Genomic DNA, 19,715 nt, shown 5'->3' with positions numbered 1-19,715 from the left:
GAATGTATTCTAGTTGATTAATCACATGTGACTAGAGAGGAGAATGTCAGCCCCTCATTCAAGAGAAAACACAAAGTTAGTGGAAACTGTTCTGAGGTTAGAATTTAGAGGTCTAATGTGAATCCTGTCTCTGACACTCCAGCTGTGTCCTTGAGCAAATCGCTCTGACCTTTAGATTCTACTTTTGTATAATGGGCATGAACTAAGGATAAAATGTATACAAAGCCTGAGACATTATTTAAAATCAACCATATTGAAGGTGCTCAGTGAATACTCGGTACCCTTTCCCACTGGAAACAATATAATCTGTGCTTCTCTTTTGCATTCTGAAGACATTATCCAGCCCATGCCTGTCTGACCCCCATCTGTTCTCTGTACGGTGCTGCTGTCATGACAATAAAAGGCATAGAAAGCACCAAGACCAGGATTGATCCTGTGCAGGTGAGGGCGGGCCTCTTCTTCATAGGATTTCTGTGCTTTGAAAACCATTAATGACATGATGAGCCCCTGATAATAAGAGTAGAGCAGTCTGGGCCCTGCTGCTTGTCAGCCAAAAGATGAAACCAAACTAGGGACCAAGAGTGAAACCTGGGCTGTGGGTATTTTGTGACTGACTTCTTAGAGAGATGCTTTCTGAAGACTAGAGGACTTTTTCTTTTTAAAGAAAACCTTGAGATCACTGGGTTTGTTTTCTATGTTCCAATTAGATGAGACCTATCCATCTTACATCTTCCAAACTTATAAAGAAATGAGAGCCATGTGCATTAAGGGATGTAATTTTTTTTTTAATAAAGTGGAAAAAAAAAACCCCCATGATTTTAAAGCTGAATGCAAACTTCAGCTACCAAAAAGATTTGTTAAATTTAGGACTTATTCAGAAAACAGGTAATAAAAGTTGTCAATGAATTTTGAGGCTTCTCTCCTAAGGCAGCACCTTGTTAGAAATTTGCCTCAACTGAAAAAGACACCCTGACCCCTGAGTCTTTCAATTAAATATACATTGCCCATAAAAACGCTGTTGCTACTTGTTTTTATCTAAGTTGATGAAGGTCACTTGTGAGGGGAGGATAGAAAAGGGAAAAGACGGGGTGACATAGAAAATGGCCAAACTCGGGTTCTCTGGACTTGAAGGAATCTTGGGTTCTGTTTATTTTCTCTGCAACCGCATTATCTAGAGGGAGTAAATTCTGCCTGATACCCTTGAAGACTTGGCTATTCACAGGACTGAAAACACCTTTTCATTTAGTAACTGCTGCTAAGCTCCTGGTTGCAATGTAGCCAGAAGACAGCTTCCCAAATGGGGTTGCACCTTTGAAGTTAAGACTTCAAACAGAACATGCTAAGGTGGGGGTGGGGAGGAGAGGAGGGGGGTGGGGGGGGGGGGGGAGGGAAGTTTTGGAAGAGAAGTAAAGGCACATTTCCTTCTCGATTGTTTTCTAGAGTAACGATGGGAACTTTGTAAATAATCTTCTATGTGCTAAAGTATTACAGCAACAGTGGACAGATAAAGGTGCTCAGGAAATACTTGGGGTTTTTTTTGTTGTTTTTCTTTTTTCCCCTCAACTTGAGTATAATTCAGTTCATTTCTCTGAAGGACTTCCAGGGAGCAACCTTTATCTCCGCGATTCCCATTCCGGACTACAAATTGAAACTACCTGGAATGGAAGTCTTTAAAAAATACATGTCTGTGCCCCACCCCCAGAGATTCTTGGTCAATTGATCTTGGGTGCTACTTGAGCCTTGGAAATGTTAAAGCTCCCCTGGTGATTCTGAAGCCTGAGAACCTTCAATGAAGCTCAAAATCTGGTGAGGACAAGTAATCACGTCCTCCCGGCCCAAGAAAGGGAGCCGCCTACGATGAGCAGGGTTTTCTGAGGCTTCTCATCCAGCTTTAGTGTGCACACAGACTGCCTGGGAATCTTGTTGGAATGCAGGTTCTGACTCAGTAGATCTGGAGAGGGACCCAAGATTCTGCATTTCTAACCTTTCTGAGCTTCCAGGAGAGGATTGCCAAGTGTGATTGCACCCAGTTTGGGTTCTGCACCCCTGGGATGGTGATGTCCAGGTACACACTTCTGAGGAACCATCCAGAGCCCATTCTGGATCAGTTAACTGATGCCCTTGGTGATAGGTCATGTGTGTGTGTTTTTATTTTTTAATGATGATGATGATGATGATGAGCACTAATATTGGACACCTATCATGCGTCACACATTGTATTAAATGCTATAAAAAAACCTTCCATTTACTCTTAACAGTAACTTTCAATATCAATCAAATATCCAAAGTTGCTGATGAAAAAAAATCTGACTTTGTAGTTTAGGTGGATTGAAATGTCAAACAGGGCTTTCTTCTAGGATGGGGTCCTAATTTCCATCATGCATGTGGCAGTCCTTGCCTCTCTCTGGGTTCCTTGATTAACAGAGCTGGGTTTTTCTCCTTTAGGTAACCTGTGCCATTGTGCTGGATACAGGCCTATAATTGATGCATGCAAGACTTTCTGTAAAGTAAGTAGAAAGGAACATATTATTTTTCCAATGAAACAAACTAGTAGGGGTTGTCAGGTGCGATTAGGGGAATAGCCATTGTTACTGATACAGGGCTACTTTTTATCTCAAGGTCTATAATTGTTGTTTGTTATTTGATCTTATCCTCATTCACTGAGCTTGCCCTGGCAGTCACATTATGAGCACCTAAGCACTTTGATATTAGCTATGGGTAATTTTTCCCCAGTGTCTTTCCTGTCCTGTTTGTCTGAGTCAGGTGCCCTGCCCTGATGCTCCTGCAGCCCTCTGTGCATGTCCCCATCACAGCGTTGGTCACACTATGCTATAATTGCCCATTTGCTCTTCTGTCTGTTCCCCAGACTGCAGTCTGCTTGACAGTAGAAGCTGTGCATCTCCAGGACTGGTCGCCATTTACTGATTGACTGACCACTCAGTCAATGTTTGTTGAATGAATAGATGAACAAATAACCTTGAAATGAGGGACATAAGGTTGCTCTTTGGAAGTTAAACTATAATAATATTTGTTAACATTTGTTGCTAATGAAATATTAAATATTAATATTAACAATAAACGATTGTTAATATTTATTGCTATGTGCCAGGCTTTGTTATAAAATCTTTATGTTATGGTGACAATAGTTAATAATACTGTGTCGTGTACTTGAAATTTGTTAAGAAAATAGATCTACAGTGTTCTTACCACACATACACAATGGGAACTATGAATGTGTTAATTAATCCGATTTTGGTAATCATTTAATAAAACATTTGTATATAAAATCAACACATTGTACACTGTAAATATATACAATTTTATTTATCAATTATACCCCAATAAAGCTGAAAATTATTAGTAGAATCAACAATAAATTCTGGTTATTTGTTTTTTCTTTTTACCCACTAGACTTCTGGCTGCTGTCAAAGTAAAGAAAATGGAGTTTGCTGTTTGAATCAAGGAATAAATGAATTACCAGAATTTGAGGAAGGAAATAAGGTCAGTCAAATGTAAATTTTTTATAAAGGTTTCTCAAGACAGGAGCAGAAACCAACTTACTTTTAGGAAAAATAAATGGCTGCCCAGTTCAATTAATTTGGGGTGTGTCAACATGTCCCCTCTCCCATTCTCACTCCGTCTTTGTCTCCTCCCAAAATCTATCCTAATAACTTCATTTCTCATTCCAGATATTAACCTTGTTCAAATACAGCTCCCTATAGGAGAAAAAAACACCTTCATATCTTAGCGTCTCTTAGCTTTTTTAAAAAGCCTCTTTCATGTCTTTTTCAAGGGCCAGAAGCAAAGTGCAGATGTCAGGGAGATGGAAGAACAGGTAGCGATAGAATAGGTGGCAATTCAGAGAGATGTTCTCATTCTCAGCCATGTCTGGTGCTGCTGCCTGCTTCCCCTGCTTTCCCCAGTCTCCAAAGAGAATGTTCAGGGAGTGCAGAGTGTTGGAGGCTCACTGACGTCTGCTCTGATTGCTAGGAGCCAGGTCTGTGTTAGAGCCCACAGACAGTGGCTAGCCAGCTGCTTTTTTGTCTCTTTGCTGTATGTCTCTCTTCTTCTAACCTCATTCCACAAATAAGCTAAAGTACTGTAGTTAGAATTGCTTGATGACGATAACTTCTGATACTTTTCTCTTTTAAGACAAGTCCAAAACTCTTCTCATAAGAGGCCTTTCTGCCCCTGGATCCAACTCAGGAATTGATATTTCCTCCTGAGCTAATGGTAAGTAAGGCAAAGTTGAGCTCATCCTAGAGGAATTTATGGGGAAATGTCAGGAAGGGTACTCGCTTATGGAGCCTCTTAAAAGCTGATTGGCAAGTAAGTAATGTCCATCTGTCATCTTTAGCCCAAGGTCTGTAGGACCAAGGTAGAGATGGGGGAATGAGGATGGAGTCACCATGAGGAGATGGTTGAATGTAAGAAGCAGCAGTTAGCATCCATAAAAAATGTCATGAAATGACATCATAACATTTGTAGATTTAGACATGTTTTCTACTTCCAGTTTTGCTAAGTTTTATTCTTCCACAGAATGTTTTGACAAAATTAAGCATGTTAAAATATCTTTAGATGTTGAAATGAATTCCTTTGAGATATAAAAGCACCAAAAGGAGACATATTGAAACAGTCTCCAGAAGGAGGAAAATACCATCATATTTTTATTCTGAACTCTGATTCCTAGTGAAGCTCTACTTTTAGGTTATTTTTATTTTATTTTTTTAAAAAATTTTTTTTTTTCTTTTTTTTTTTTTTTTAAGGTTGGGGAGGAACCGGTTGGATTTTTGTCATGACATGATCTCAAAGCCTTATTGCTTTTTCAATAGATATTGGCCGAGAAACAACCTTAATATTTATTGCTATGTGCCAGGCTTTGTTATAAAATCTTTATGTTATGGTGACAATAGTTAATAATACTGTGTCGTGTACTTGAAATTTGTTAAGAAAATAGATCTACAGTGTTCTTACCACACATACACAATGGGAACTATGAATGTGTTAAGTAATCCGATTTTGGTAATCATTTAATAAAACATTTGTATATAAAATCAACACATTGTACACTGTAAATATATACAATTTTATTTATCAATTATACCCCAATAAAGCTGAAAATTATTAGTAGAATCAACAATAAATTCTGGTTATTTGTTTTTTCTTTTTACCCACTAGACTTCTGGCTGCTGTCAAAGTAAAGAAAATGGAGTTTGCTGTTTGAATCAAGGAATAAATGAATTACCAGAATTTGAGGAAGGAAATAAGGTCAGTCAAATGTAAATTTTTTATAAAGGTTTCTCAAGACAGGAGCAGAAACCAACTTACTTTTAGGAAAAATAAATGGCTGCCCAGTTCAATTAATTTGGGGTGTGTCAACATGTCCCCTCTCCCATTCTCACTCCGTCTTTGTCTCCTCCCAAAATCTATCCTAATAACTTCATTTCTCATTCCAGATATTAACCTTGTTCAAATACAGCTCCCTATAGGAGAAAAAAACACCTTCATATCTTAGCGTCTCTTAGCTTTTTTAAAAAGCCTCTTTCATGTCTTTTTCAAGGGCCAGAAGCAAAGTGCAGATGTCAGGGAGATGGAAGAACAGGTAGCGATAGAATAGGTGGCAATTCAGAGAGATGTTCTCATTCTCAGCCATGTCTGGTGCTGCTGCCTGCTTCCCCTGCTTTCCCCAGTCTCCAAAGAGAATGTTCAGGGAGTGCAGAGTGTTGGAGGCTCACTGACGTCTGCTCTGATTGCTAGGAGCCAGGTCTGTGTTAGAGCCCACAGACAGTGGCTAGCCAGCTGCTTTTTTGTCTCTTTGCTGTATGTCTCTCTTCTTCTAACCTCATTCCACAAATAAGCTAAAGTACTGTAGTTAGAATTGCTTGATGACGATAACTTCTGATACTTTTCTCTTTTAAGACAAGTCCAAAACTCTTCTCATAAGAGGCCTTTCTGCCCCTGGATCCAACTCAGGAATTGATATTTCCTCCTGAGCTAATGGTAAGTAAGGCAAAGTTGAGCTCATCCTAGAGGAATTTATGGGGAAATGTCAGGAAGGGTACTCGCTTATGGAGCCTCTTAAAAGCTGATTGGCAAGTAAGTAATGTCCATCTGTCATCTTTAGCCCAAGGTCTGTAGGACCAAGGTAGAGATGGGGGAATGAGGATGGAGTCACCATGAGGAGATGGTTGAATGTAAGAAGCAGCAGTTAGCATCCATAAAAAATGTCATGAAATGACATCACAACATTTGTAGATTTAGACATGTTTTCTACTTCCAGTTTTGCTAAGTTTTATTCTTCCACAGAATGTTTTGACAAAATTAAGCATGTTAAAATATCTTTAGATGTTGAAATGAATTCCTTTGAGATATAAAAGCACCAAAAGGAGACATATTGAAACAGTCTCCAGAAGGAGGAAAATACCATCATATTTTTATTCTGAACTCTGATTCCTAGTGAAGCTCTACTTTTAGGTTATTTTTATTTTATTTTTTTAAAAAATTTTTTTTTTTCTTTTTTTTTTTTTTTTAAGGTTGGGGAGGAACCGGTTGGATTTTTGTCATGACATGATCTCAAAGCCTTATTGCTTTTTCAATAGATATTGGCCGAGAAACAACCACAAAGGACTGGGATTTTTGGTGGTGATAGAATGATGTATATTTCCCCTGTGACACTGAAGGAACTTCTAGAAGCTAAAGTCAAGTATACCCAGGCCCCTGTTGTCATGGGGAACACCTCTGTGGGTATGTGGAATCCCAGGGGACTCCTTATGAAGAAACACCCTTTGGGGAAAAGAACCTCATATATGCATTTCTCAGGAAAAACAGTCTGAAATAATATTTTTAATCATCGAGACTTGACTTCTTCACCATTGCTCAAGAGACGTTCACAATTTCCATTCGTAAGTATATTTCTGTTACCCCCAGTCTGAGCAATGCACAGAGTTCCACCCAGGAGTCCCACTCCATAACAAGTCAAGAGCCAGCAGTCCCAGTGACAGCTGTCCTGTCTTTTTCCATGTGGAGACTGATCTGGAGCTTGAATTTGAAATGGCTTCTTTGTTTCCTCTCTGGTGGTGTCTCAATAGGTATAATATATTTTCTTAAGCTGCAGTTACAGGGTCTTCCTATTATATCCATTGTAAACTCAGTTTGACTGCCTACTTCTTTGGAGAGTCTCCTAGAGTCCTCCTCAAGAGAAGGCTCAAGTTGTCTTGGATTCATCAGCCAAGTTTTAAGGCTGACAAGTCCAAAAAGTCTTCCAAGCACAGTGAAAATCCATCTGGCCATTTTCTGCATGCGTGTGATTTGGCAATGAACAGACCAATAGAAAGATATGTAGTGTAGTTTTTACATATCTAAAGACATCAGTTTTAATCACAATTTCAAAAATTTAAAGGCAGTTAACCCCTTTATCCTAGTCTTCTTATGATTTTTTCTAATCCTTTAGGGCCTGAAGTGAAATTTAAAGACGTCTTTCACCCAGTCATAATTTCTCCTGATAGAATTGAAGAACTGATTTGTTGTAAACTATGCATATAATGGTGAGTTCCTAAGATCCCCATTTTCTTAGTTAAAACACATTAATCAATTTATTTCCTTTGCCCAGCAGATAAGTAGAAAAAGAATTATTTCTAATTACGATATACAGAGAGTCTCTTCTTATAAGAATGATAACATTCTGGAAGAGGCTCAGGGAAGAATTCTCTGTAATTATATGAGATACTAATAGTCTGAATAGTCAGATTTTCACTGAAGAACTTTCTATGTCTTCCATATCAGAGAAATGTGACAGTTATTCAATGAAAGGTATTGTACTAGGCACTGGATAAAAGATAAAAATAAATAGAACACAGTCTTTGCGCTCTGGAAGCACAATAGTAGGCAAAGCAAATTTATATACTAAGCAGCTTACAGACTGGATTTTTCACTCTGATAAAGGAAATTGACTTAATGGCAATAATGAGAAGCAATATAAATGTGGATTCAGAGTCTCATTCTGGAGTCTAATTCTCGAATATGTCATATATTAGCTGTAAAAACTTAGTCAAGTTACTTAACTGAATTACAGTTTCTTCATCTGTGAAATAGGGCTAATAATATCTCAAAGCTTATTTGGGTTCACGGCAATTCTATGGAACATTCAATATAGTGCTTGACATAATGAGTGTTCAAAGCATTTAGCCCCCATCACCTCCATCACCGTCATCACCACCTTCATCACCACCATCACTGCTATAACCACCAATAAGCAGGGCAGCATGTATCCAGCATAAAGATCCTATATCGGTAATCTCAAATCTAATGGACATTTCCGGGTCAGCAGGGATCACATTGCATTATTTACAAATGGTTTTATTTCAAGGCTGACCTTAGGTGCCGGCCTCAGCCTGGCTCAGGTGAAGGACATCCTGGTAGATGCAAGCCTGAAGCTCCCAGAGGAGAGGACACAAATGTACCAGGCTCTCTGGAAGTATTTGGGAACTCTTACTGGATCCCAGATCAGGAATATGGCCCTATGTATTTGATGACAGTTAACTCTGGTGTTTGTCCCTTCAATGCCTGTCTCTGACAAATCAGAACAATTTTATTCTTTTGAACCAGGCAAAAATACTAATTTTCCAAAGCCTTGCTTAATTTTTATTTTATCACTTGTGTTTTTATAATTGCACAACTGGAGTGAAAATAACAATTATTTTAAAAAGTCTTTAGTGGGGCACATCATATGCAGGCATCTAGAGTCAGATCTAAATCCCCTCCTGGCTGTGGACAACTATATTCTCGACTTGCTATCAAAAGGTAAGTGACAGCTCCTTCTTGGGGATTATTAACTCTGCTTCTACCTTTTCTCTCTCTGGGAATGCAGGAAGTTCAGTTTTGACAGTGACTATTCTTTATAATGTTGATAATTCTCTCTATTGTTCTGACTACTGGAAAGTTAGTCCAGTCCTAATTCGATACACTACCAGTGTCTTCATCCTTTTCTTGTCAAGAACTCGTGCTGGATATTTGCTCATACTGGTCGTCTGACACTGACCATGCTTGTGTTGGTAGCAGCCTGATGTGATCTGAGTAGTGGAGAGAACTACAGGCTACTGAGAACGACTGGGCCCCTTTGTTGAAGACTTTCTCTGAGTGGTACAAGAGCATGGTGGCATCCACAACATGCGGTGTGCTCAAACTTAATTTGTCGTTGATGGAAGCCTATTTCTGTTGAACAATGGTTGGACTTTATTTTATATTTATTTACTTGAGTTTTGTTTTTAAACTAAGTTCAGGACTTTTAACTAATTTCTTTGATTCTAACTTGGTCAACAATTATTAGGAAATTCTAATTGGTCTTCTATAAATCTTTTTTTTCTTTCATTTTTTCATTTTTTCATTTAAAACTATGGACTAGTTCTCTGTTACCTGCATTGTTAAATACCTACTCTTCGTATCATCTAAACCACAAAATTGTCTTAAGGAGGAAGATTTGTATTCAATTTGTTATCAATTTAAGTAACATCCCTTTTTTAAAAAATCATATAATGAGAAAGAGATTCTGTTATGTGAATATAAAAATCAAAAACTTCTTAGCTTTAATCCTCCAGTCATATTTTATTATAGCTTTAAATGGTTTTTCCCCTCAATATATTGATTAAAAAACAAAAATTCTTTAGGTGCTGGAAAAAGATAGAAACAAATCAGATATCACCCACCCCCAGCATAAAACTTCATTAAAGGCTATTTATTTATTCACTGCTGTAGTTAGTAAGGATCCCAGTCATGAACAATAATTATTTTTGAATGACTTGATCAGAATATCTAAAGGAATATTAGTATTTACTCTCTACGTTCAAAGCTGAAAATGAACTGTGCTGTTTAGGAAGAGGACTAAGGTCCTGTTCTTTCTGACCTCTGGCCTACTTTGCCAGATATTTTTATTTATAAGCAGAGAAAGCGAAAAAAAAAAAGGTGGACCTTTGACAGGAAGAAACATTGCATGATGCCATTATAGAGCGAAAGAATTGTTAAGCATAGGAAGAACACTTCTTTTTCCCAGTTTCCTCAGGTATTTGGTAGAATTATGTCCCAAGTTTTGGGAGTTTGATTGTTTAATAGTACAGATCCAAGGAAAATGTCATTTCATCATTCCACAAATGGAGATCGACAGATTCCTTTAAATGAGCAGTTTCTCCGAAAGTTCCCCAGTGCAGATCTTAAGCCTGGAGAAATCTTGATGTCAGTGAATATCCCCTACTTGAGGAAAGTGAGAATGTTTTTTCAATTTCTTGGTTTTACCTGTGAGCCTATAGCTTGTTAATTCCAACATATACTGGGTTAAGAAAAAGTACTGAGTGTTTACAAGGGAGATTACAAGGACCAGTAGTCCTCCTTATCTGTGGTTTCGCTTTCTGCAGTTTCACTTACCCATGGTCAAACGTGGTCCAAAAATACTAAATGGAAAATTGCAGAAAGAAATAATTCGTAAATTTTAAATTGCCCGTCAGTCTGAGTAGCATGATGAAATCCTGCGCCATCTTGCTCCATCCTACCTGCTACACGAATCATCCCTTTGTCCAGCATCTCTATGCTACATATGCTTCCACTCATTAGTCACTTAGTGGCTGTCTCTGTTATCGGATAGATTGTCGCGGGATTGCAGTGCTGGTGTTCAAGTCACCCTTATTTTACTGAATAGCGGCCCAAAGTGCAAGAGTAGTGATGCTGGCAATTTGGATATGCCAAAGAGAAACTGGAAAGTGCTTCCTTTAAGTGAAAAGGTGGAAGTTCTCGACTTAATAAGGAAAGAAAGAAACCATACAATGAGGTTGTTAAGATCTATGGTAACTATTGTACTTTTTAAAATTTGTGTTATGCACTCTTCTATCATTACTGGAATCAGAACTTTGTCTCTGCCTCTCCCCCAGCTCCCCTCCCCCTCCACTCCACCATCTCTCTTTTTCTTTCTTTTTCTCACTCTCCCCCCACCCCAAACTCTAAAGTTACTTCCTTACTGATTTTTAAAAATTCTTTGTGCCGTGAAGCTTTTTCCTAAATAAGACTTGAAAATATATCTCTACCTATATCTTGGGGTTTGAAAGAGGCTAAAAAAATACATTTGCAATAGAACTTATTGAGAAAAAGGTCTTTGGAGTTAGACTCAAGACTGAATCCTAGTTTAAAGATCTCCTGTGACCCTGACTTAATTACTGACTCATTTTGAGCCTTAGATTCCTTATCTGTAAAATGGGAATAATCAATCCTGCCCTGGAGGGCATATTTGTCTGCTGGGGCTGCCATAACAAAGAATCACAGACTGGGTGGCTTAAACAACAGACATTTATTTTCTCACAGTTCTGGAGAAGAGAAATCTGATATCGAGGTGCAAGCAGGGTTGAAGTCTTCCTGGGCTCTCTCCTTAGCTGGCAGATGACCATCCTCTCCCTGTGTCTTTACATGGTCTTCTCTCTATTCACATCTGTGTCCAAATTTTCTCTTCTTAGGAAGACACCACCACAATTGGTTAGTGTCCACCCTAATTCCTTCATTTTAACTTAATTGCCTCTTTAAAGAGCCTGTCTCCAAATTTAGTCACATTCTGAGGTACTGGGAGTTAGAACTTAAATGTATCACTTTGAGGGGGAGGGCACACAAGTCAGCCCATAATAGAGATGTGACAAATATGTACAAGGCAACATACATGAACTGCCTAGAAACTTGGTGTGCCACTTAACTTTTGCTTTCAGTGGGAATTTGTGTCAGCCTTCCGACAAGCCCAGCAGCAACAAAATGCACTCACAGTAGTCAATTCAGGAATGAGAGTCTTTTTTTGGAAAAGGAGATGGCATCATCAGAGTTATCCATCTCATATGGAGGAGTTAGTTCAACCACCATCTGTGCAAAGAATTCCTGCCAGAAACTCATCGGAAGGTATGGCATCATGTCCTTAGACTCCAAGTAATGGAGCAACTCTTTTTGTGGTGACATGTAATTACAAGAAGAAAAATGCTTACTGCCTTTTTATGTAATGGCATGGAATTCCAATAACAGTTCAAAACTATTTCTATATGTTTTGATTTTAGTGAATTCTGAAGTGGGAATCATATAGTCTGTGTGTATGTGCACATGTGTGAGTGTGTGTGTGTGTGTATGTGTGTGTGTGAGAGAGAGAGCCCATATCCAAACAGCACATAGATACAGTAAGCAAAATGAGTAAATTTTCTTTCTTTATTGTGAGAGAATAATATACCATGATGGAAAACAGATTATGAATATTCGTTTTATAATAAATTGCTAAATGCGTTTGCTTATGTGACTTGTTATTTCTATAGGTAAAACTAACAGCCAATATTTCTTGAGTATTTACTAGGTATCAGTTACCATTTCATAACTAATAGAGAGTAATGGTTAAAAACAAACTCGATCGAGCCAAACTGCCTGAGCCCAATCTCAGTTCAACCCCAATTAATTATGTAATCTCAGTTTATTTAACATTATGATACCTCAGTTTCCTTATCTGTCAAAGGGGGTCAATCATTTTTACATCATAGGGCAGCTGAGAGGATTAAATGCGTGAATATATATAAAGAACTTAAAACAAAACCCAGCTTGCAGCAAACATTCCAGATATAGGGGTCAGTTATTCCTGAGCTAAGAACTTAACACAGGTTGTCACTTCTTTCTTGTGACCATTCCATGAGGTGAATTCTACTACTATTACCCTTTTACAGATGAGGAAGTGGTGAACCTGAGCCAGAGACCTTGAGGGTGATGGACTTGAGAGTGATTTTAATATGGGTTGCCCAGTTCTGAAGCTTGTACATCTTATTTCTTGCATTAAGTTGTAACTATTTGTTTTACACGTTACCTGAGTCTATGAGCTAATGAGTCCTGTCAGGCTAGGAGTCTTCTTTTCTGACTCTTATAGGCCCTGGAATGAAGAGATGTTGGATGCAGCTTTCAGGCTGGTTCTGCACAAAGTCTCCCTTCCAGACTCAGCTCCAAGTGGGAAAGTGTAATTCAAGAGGACTTTCATCATCAGCTTCTTCTTTAAGTTCTACCTGGAAGTGTCACAGATTTTGAAGAGAATGGTAAATGGAACTGACCATGTATTACCTTTCCTAGTATTAGAGGCCACGGTGATACCCAGAGCAGAGGAAACAACCCCCTACCAAAGAGCTAGAGAATAGAAAGGACAGCCCACAGTGTCTCAGCAAACACATGGGCTTGCTGACAAAACTTCAGGCTATCTGTTGATGGCTTTTAAGTTTGGGGAAGAATTGCAAGTAGAGCACAAAGTTGTGCAGGATTTTGTTTAACACCACTTAGTTGTTTTGTTTCTGACCTGTTCATCTAGGTGATGTGCAGAAAATTTGTTAAAGATTTGAATATATTTTCTCTCAATAAAGCATTTCCTCCACTCGTTGAGGTTACCTTTGATGTATTTGGCTTTCTTCTTTGGTTCAGCTTTATTTCTCACCTGTAAGATGATGATGGCAGCCACTTCACAAGGTTATTATAAAATGGGTCATCATAGGACAAGGGCTTAATATGGGCCCTAGTACATCAGAAGAACATGATGAAGACTGCCTAGTACTAGTCTTAATAATAGTAGTAATCATCTAGACATTTTTTGCCTGGTCTCCCATATGACAATTAGTTATAATATTGTTCGCTGGGGAGGACATGACTAAAAGAATTTCTCTGAATAAATTTGCTAGACCCAAAAGGAACTTGAACCATATTGGCCTCATTAATCTCATGCTACAACCAACTGACCAAACTAGACCAGAAGCCAAGACCATTCTTCATGTGGTATAGAAGTTAGTGTGACCGCTTTATATAAGAGACGCAAAGTTCTCTCTTATCATTGTTTCTGAGGGTATCTCCTCATTACACATGGGGACAAATAAGAACCAGAATGGTTGTATCAAATTTTTGAGAATAGGAACTTAAAATCATATATAAGTGAAATATTGTCACCAGGTAATCAAAAGAGAAAAATAAAGCCAATTGTGGACACCTCCAATTAACAGCAAACTAATACAATCTCTAACGTGAATCAAATGATATAATTTAAAGCTTCTACCTTGTAGTCTCATACTTTCAATGCAACTTCCTCTATTCAATATTCCTCTATTATCAAAAATAATAGACTTGGCTGGCTTTAATTTTCTGTTAAAATTTTTTTAAATATAAAAGATAACCACTAGATATATTGTTTAAAGCCTTGTATAAAGACCCAAATGACCCATTTCCCTCGGTTCTAAGATGTGTTCTTTCTGGGAAGAAGCATTCTGGGGAGTTTGTGGCCAGGGTGCGGCCTCTGCGTTTTCCTTTCCCCCTAGCTGGCCAGGTGGTACAGCACAGAGTTTTAATCAGACTTGCAATGGTGTGCTCTTGACTTTTTCCTGGCTTAAGCATTTCATTCATTTCCACTTTATTTATTTAGCTCCTATCCTCCTGTTTTATTGGTTTGTAAGTCCTCAGATTATTTAGAAAAGCATGTGAGAGAATCCTAAGAACACAGAGATGATGGAAGTCAGTGGTCTACTACACTTGGCTCTTCGTGATATATGACCTTCCAGAGCGAGCGTCCTAGAGGTTGGGGAGCTGCTTGTAATTCCAGGGTTCTGAACAAGACGACTGCTTAATAAATGTTATACTTCAGATGAGAGCTGCTTGTTAAGAACTGTGCTAGCCTCCCTTTTAAGACCATCCGGGCACATTCTAAATATTCACAACAGTTCTACTTTTCAGGACCCCATTCACTATCCTAGCCTTGCAGACAAGTACGAGAGTGCTTTAGAAGATCTTCATTCCAGACATCACTGGAGTACACTTAAATGCCAGGTTAGTGGCTTTTTTTTTCTTTTTCTTTTTTTTTAAAATTCAAAGGGCCTGGGCTGTGACTCCTTCACTGGGACAGTCCCACTCATCTCTCAGTCATTCACAGGCTTGATAAGCCTGAGTTCCCTTTCTGGTGAACTCACAACCTTCTTTTGTGTTAATTAAAACTCAAAATCAAAAGATTGTGACTAAAGCAAGCAATGGTAATTTTTTTAAACTGTCTGTCTTGACCTTGAAGGCTGTGTGTTTCGTTCTGTGTCCTTATACCATTGATATGAATGAGCTGGCTTGCTTGTCACACCCTTCTGCCCTTGGCCTTATCAAAATCCAAGCGCAATGTCGCATTCTGTGCCAGGGCCACGGGGCTGCTTTATTTTCATTTTCAGAGGAGCAGAAAACACAGCCCCTGGAAGTTGATGAAAATGAAGAAATGGTTGTTTTTAAAGAGCTGCTAATTCATTTTGTTTGAATATGGAAATACTTTGCTCCCGCAGTCCCTATTCACCAAATGGTTTTTCTGTGTTACGTTTTAGAGTTTAATCCAACATAAGTTCTAAGAGCTATTTTCAAGTGCTTCTAATAAAAACTATCAGAGAGAACAGAATTTCTCATAACTTTTAGATGGAATTTTCTGCCACAACATCATAAAAATATCACCTGAAGTTATCCAGTCGGTAAACTGAATAAGATTCAATATGTTTGTCCTTGAAATTGTAATCAAGAAAATTTACCTTGAGAGTTTTATTAAGTCAAGAACATGAAGAGGGCTTTTAAGGCCTCAGTTCATCGAATCTGTTGTTGGGTTTAGTTATAAAAGCTTACAGTATGTTGTAATGAATATTGAAGTTGATATACACCCTTCAGATTTTAGGTTCAATATGTTTAAAATTTTAAATATGTCAAATTCCATTGAAAGTGATTATTTTGACAGTTTAAAACTGCTGTCATCTTCCCTGGTATTCTGTAAAATATAGCAGTTGCAACCTTTGGTTTATAAATACCTAACTTTGACCGTGGAATAAACTTTAGAAAGAAACAACAAATTGATGGGATTCAAATCATCCAAAGAAAAGTGATAATCTTCACATAGTTGATAATCTTAAAAGGGAGTTTGCTATTGTAGATTGTAAGACAAGTTTTGGAAGCAGTATGTCGCCTACACAGATAAGTTTTGTTTTTGTTTTTTTTCTGTGGTTTTTCTCACACACACACACACACACACACACACACACACACACACACACACATCCACATTGCTAGAGCAACTTCAGTACTCATGATGAGAATTTTTCCTTCAGGTCAGTCCATTTGCTTTGAAAGCATTTTGACACAGCTTCAAGAGCTGAGCAGTTTGAGGAGACAATATTCATTCTTCCATTGTATCTTTAGCCACAGAACAAACAGAAATAAGTATCAAGTACAGCATCTTTCGCTAGTAGATTCATCATGACTAATTGCCAAAAAAAAGTATCAAATCTTCAGCTAAAATAATTAATTTTGTATTTGATTATAGAATAAGACAAAAATATATTTTGGGATTTTTCTTCAATCTTTTGGCAGGTCTCACACAGCAAGGTTTCAAAGGCTTCTTTTTTCAGTGCCACAATGTGTTTTATTATTTACAGTAAAAAGTGTTAATTATGGAAAACTCCAAGAATCTTTATAGATACCTACATATGTATTTCCTTAGTGTCTAAGTTTATGAATTACCTGGAATTTTACTTTTTAGGAAGGAAGAAGCTTTCTAGGATTAAAAAAAAGAAGATGTGGATCTTTTACTCAAATATTATTCAAATTGAGAGCCCAACACAGCATCATAGTGAGGATATTTTACAGGGGAGTCAATCTCTACCATCTGAAACATGAAAAACCATACCTAATAGAGCCCTCATACATTTATTTTTCTTTTAATCACCATCTCAGCTCCTTGTTACAAGGACAAATCTATGAGCTATGTCAATGGAGCTGGTGTGTGTTGGGGCTGCTTCAAAGTCCTGTTCATGCCTGAACCCCAATATGTAAAATTTTCTCTCATTTTCCATACCCCCCTACATTCATAGCCTAATGTCTACCTTTATTTAATGGTAACTAGACCAAGTTCTAAATTCTTTTTCTTGATAATCTTCTGCTTTCTAGTTTATACAAAATCAGAACGACCACACCACCACCAAAAATAAAAATAAAAAATAAAAAAACTTAGCCAATACTCCTTTTTTTGTGCATTGCATTATAATAACTACAAAATTGAAGTTTACATTTAAATGAAACAATATGGACAGTAAAACAATAAATGCCTATCATTTGTTATACAGTTTACTATAAAACAGTAAACTTTTATGAAAGTGGAATAAGTTCACAGCATACTACACATGTATCTTATGCCAAGTTAATTTTTAAAATGACTACTTTGAGCATATAATTGTTAGTCAAAATTTGCCTGATATTTTACTTCTTGTCATTTATATTATGAAAACAATAGGATTTTTTTTTTCATTTTCCTAATAACCAATGAAAATGTTGAACATGTTTTCAAATCACATACACCAATCCCCTTTCCCTCCTGATGTGCCAGGCCTTCCCCCTGCTTGGAGAACCTCTGATCTATCTCAGACTGAAGGTTTATTTCTTGAGTTTCTCAAATAGGTTGGCAGTGAGCAAGGACCACTCTTCTGGAGTCCCGTGAGCAGCAGACAGCATTGGAGAAATGTGTTTTTTCATAGTTATCTTTATGTAAGTTCCCCATTATAAGCATGATGGCTTTCCTTCATTCTTAGTATTTGTTAAATTAAATACAAATGTTCAGAAAGGAGAAGAAGGCAAAATGTCTTCATGAAAAAGAAACATACTGGTTAATCAATGGGATGCCAGGCAGTCAAAGTCTTTCCCTTCGATTCCATAGGGCAAGAGTCTCAGTGCTTTTGTTGGACCAGGGATGGCTTTGACTCGGGAAAAAGGGAACTGTGATTGGAATGAGATAACATTTTAGGTGGACTCAAATGTGTCATTTATTGTCAATCCATGCTAAATAGGCTCTCTCAAATGGCACATTCTGGAAATCAAATACAAAAGTATTTAGCTTCCGCCCCTCCCTCCCTGCCCCCCTCTCCCAGATGCCTTAAATAATACTGAGTTGGAAATAAGTCAGCTTCTATGGTTTCTTTTTCCTCCAGGACAAGTTTTCACCAGTATATGTTCTGCTGGTGACATTTTCTCTCTTCCCTCCTGCCATATGATGTAGCCTGGCACTGTGAGGCTCGTCTCAAAAAAAAAGAGTCCCAATCTCATCTAGGGCTTAGGTGACCCATGAACTGCAGTGTGGGACAACAGACGGGGTGGTAAGGGAGACATCCATAGCTTTTTCCAGGCCTCACTGTGGCTGACCTACTGTATGCCCCTCACCCCCAAGTCTTCCAGAGAAAGCTTCCGAGACCCTGGCCTCAGTCCTATTACCAAATGCAGACCCAGTGAGTTGGGGATGGGGCTGGCCAGCACAGCTTAGCAGGGAGGCCCTGAGGCAGAACTCCAAACCCAGAGCTGCCCGCTCAAGGCTGGCAGTTTTTCTGGAATTTCTACCTCCAACACTCCCATCATCAGCACCCTTAGCAGCCACTGCCTTCACTCCAGTCTCTGAGCTTGGCCTATATCATGTCTCTTAATCCCTTCTTTCTTCATACCTCCAATTCTTCTTCTACCAATAACTAACCAACTAGGAAAGCTAATGACTCTCTCATTTGAAATACTAGGGGTGATATCATGTTTCTTAATTTGGTTAATGAAACATCAAGACATTATACTCTGTGGGTCTTAAAGAAAGAATAATATTAGTTAATCATTACTCAAAATGCCTCTCCCTCTAGCTTCATTCTTTCTTAGGAGTATCTAAGTTATGAGTTTTACCAATTATTTCTTAGACTTCTTCACTCAAAATAAGGGAAAAAAGTCTCTTCTGGATGTATACATGCCCTCAATATTTTCTATAATCATAGTCCTGACGTCATCATACTCTTCTGCAAAATTTATATGCCATACTTAGATACAGTAAAAGAATTTTGATGCTAAAATGTAAAGAAATTCATGAGCATTAGCAAGAAGACATAATTTTTACATTACCAGGAAGATTTATATTCATTTACTTACACAAATGAAATTTGTATTAGAGATGTTTGTGGTCTATATTCAAAAAAAGCGGGAAAAAAATAAGAACAATATCATGGCTATCTACCTATCCCACTTTCCCTATTGGATTATTGAAATAGGCTTATTGTCTTGGTGCTACTATTAATAGTGACAGTTTTCATTTTCAAACATATTCTGGTTTGGATGTAAATTATAGAACTACTCTCTTATGGGAGATGTGCATACTATGATCATAAAAATGATATGTTGGTTATCGATTAAACAGAAGGTAGACTCAAAGCAGCTTCCTCAAGACCCAGTTGGCCATCTCCTCATGCATTTGTCTGGTATTAAGCATGCCACAGGTGAAGCCATTTACTGTGATGACATGCCTGCGATGGACCGGGAACTTTTCTTGGCTTTTGTAATAAGTTCAACAAACATTAACAATTGCCTTTTCATCTAAGTCACATTAGTGAAAAATAATAGAATGATGAAGGTAAGCTATTTGTTGATGATGCAAATTAGACGTGAAATGGGATCGCAATGTCAGATTTACTACACTTTATCCCTCCATCTAATAGCTTCATTGTCCCAAGAATTTTTTCCCAGTTGTCTGACAGAACTACTGGAGGATTCGGAGACATATCCTCCCTCTCTCATATCTTACTCTCCAGTTAAGCCCCTTCTCCTTGTTCTTCGGGCTGTGAGGCTGCTGTGTGGAGCCCTGCTCTGTGTGTTCCCATCCAGGTCGCTAGATCTGT

The 19,715-nt window shown here is 38.0% G+C and overlaps 1 pseudogene; it reads left to right on the top strand.

Moving 5' to 3' along the window:
* The window catches only part of LOC105298174, a 60,417-nt pseudogene that overhangs the window by 8,968 nt on the left and 31,734 nt on the right, over positions 1–19,715 (top strand).

This window comes from Pteropus vampyrus, unplaced genomic scaffold (assembly GCF_000151845.1).
Source record: "Pteropus vampyrus isolate Shadow unplaced genomic scaffold, Pvam_2.0 Scaffold146, whole genome shotgun sequence".
Taxonomy (NCBI): Eukaryota; Metazoa; Chordata; class Mammalia; order Chiroptera; family Pteropodidae; genus Pteropus; species Pteropus vampyrus.
Note: the sequence above shows the minus strand (reverse complement) of the source record. Positions and strands in the feature narration are given on the sequence as shown.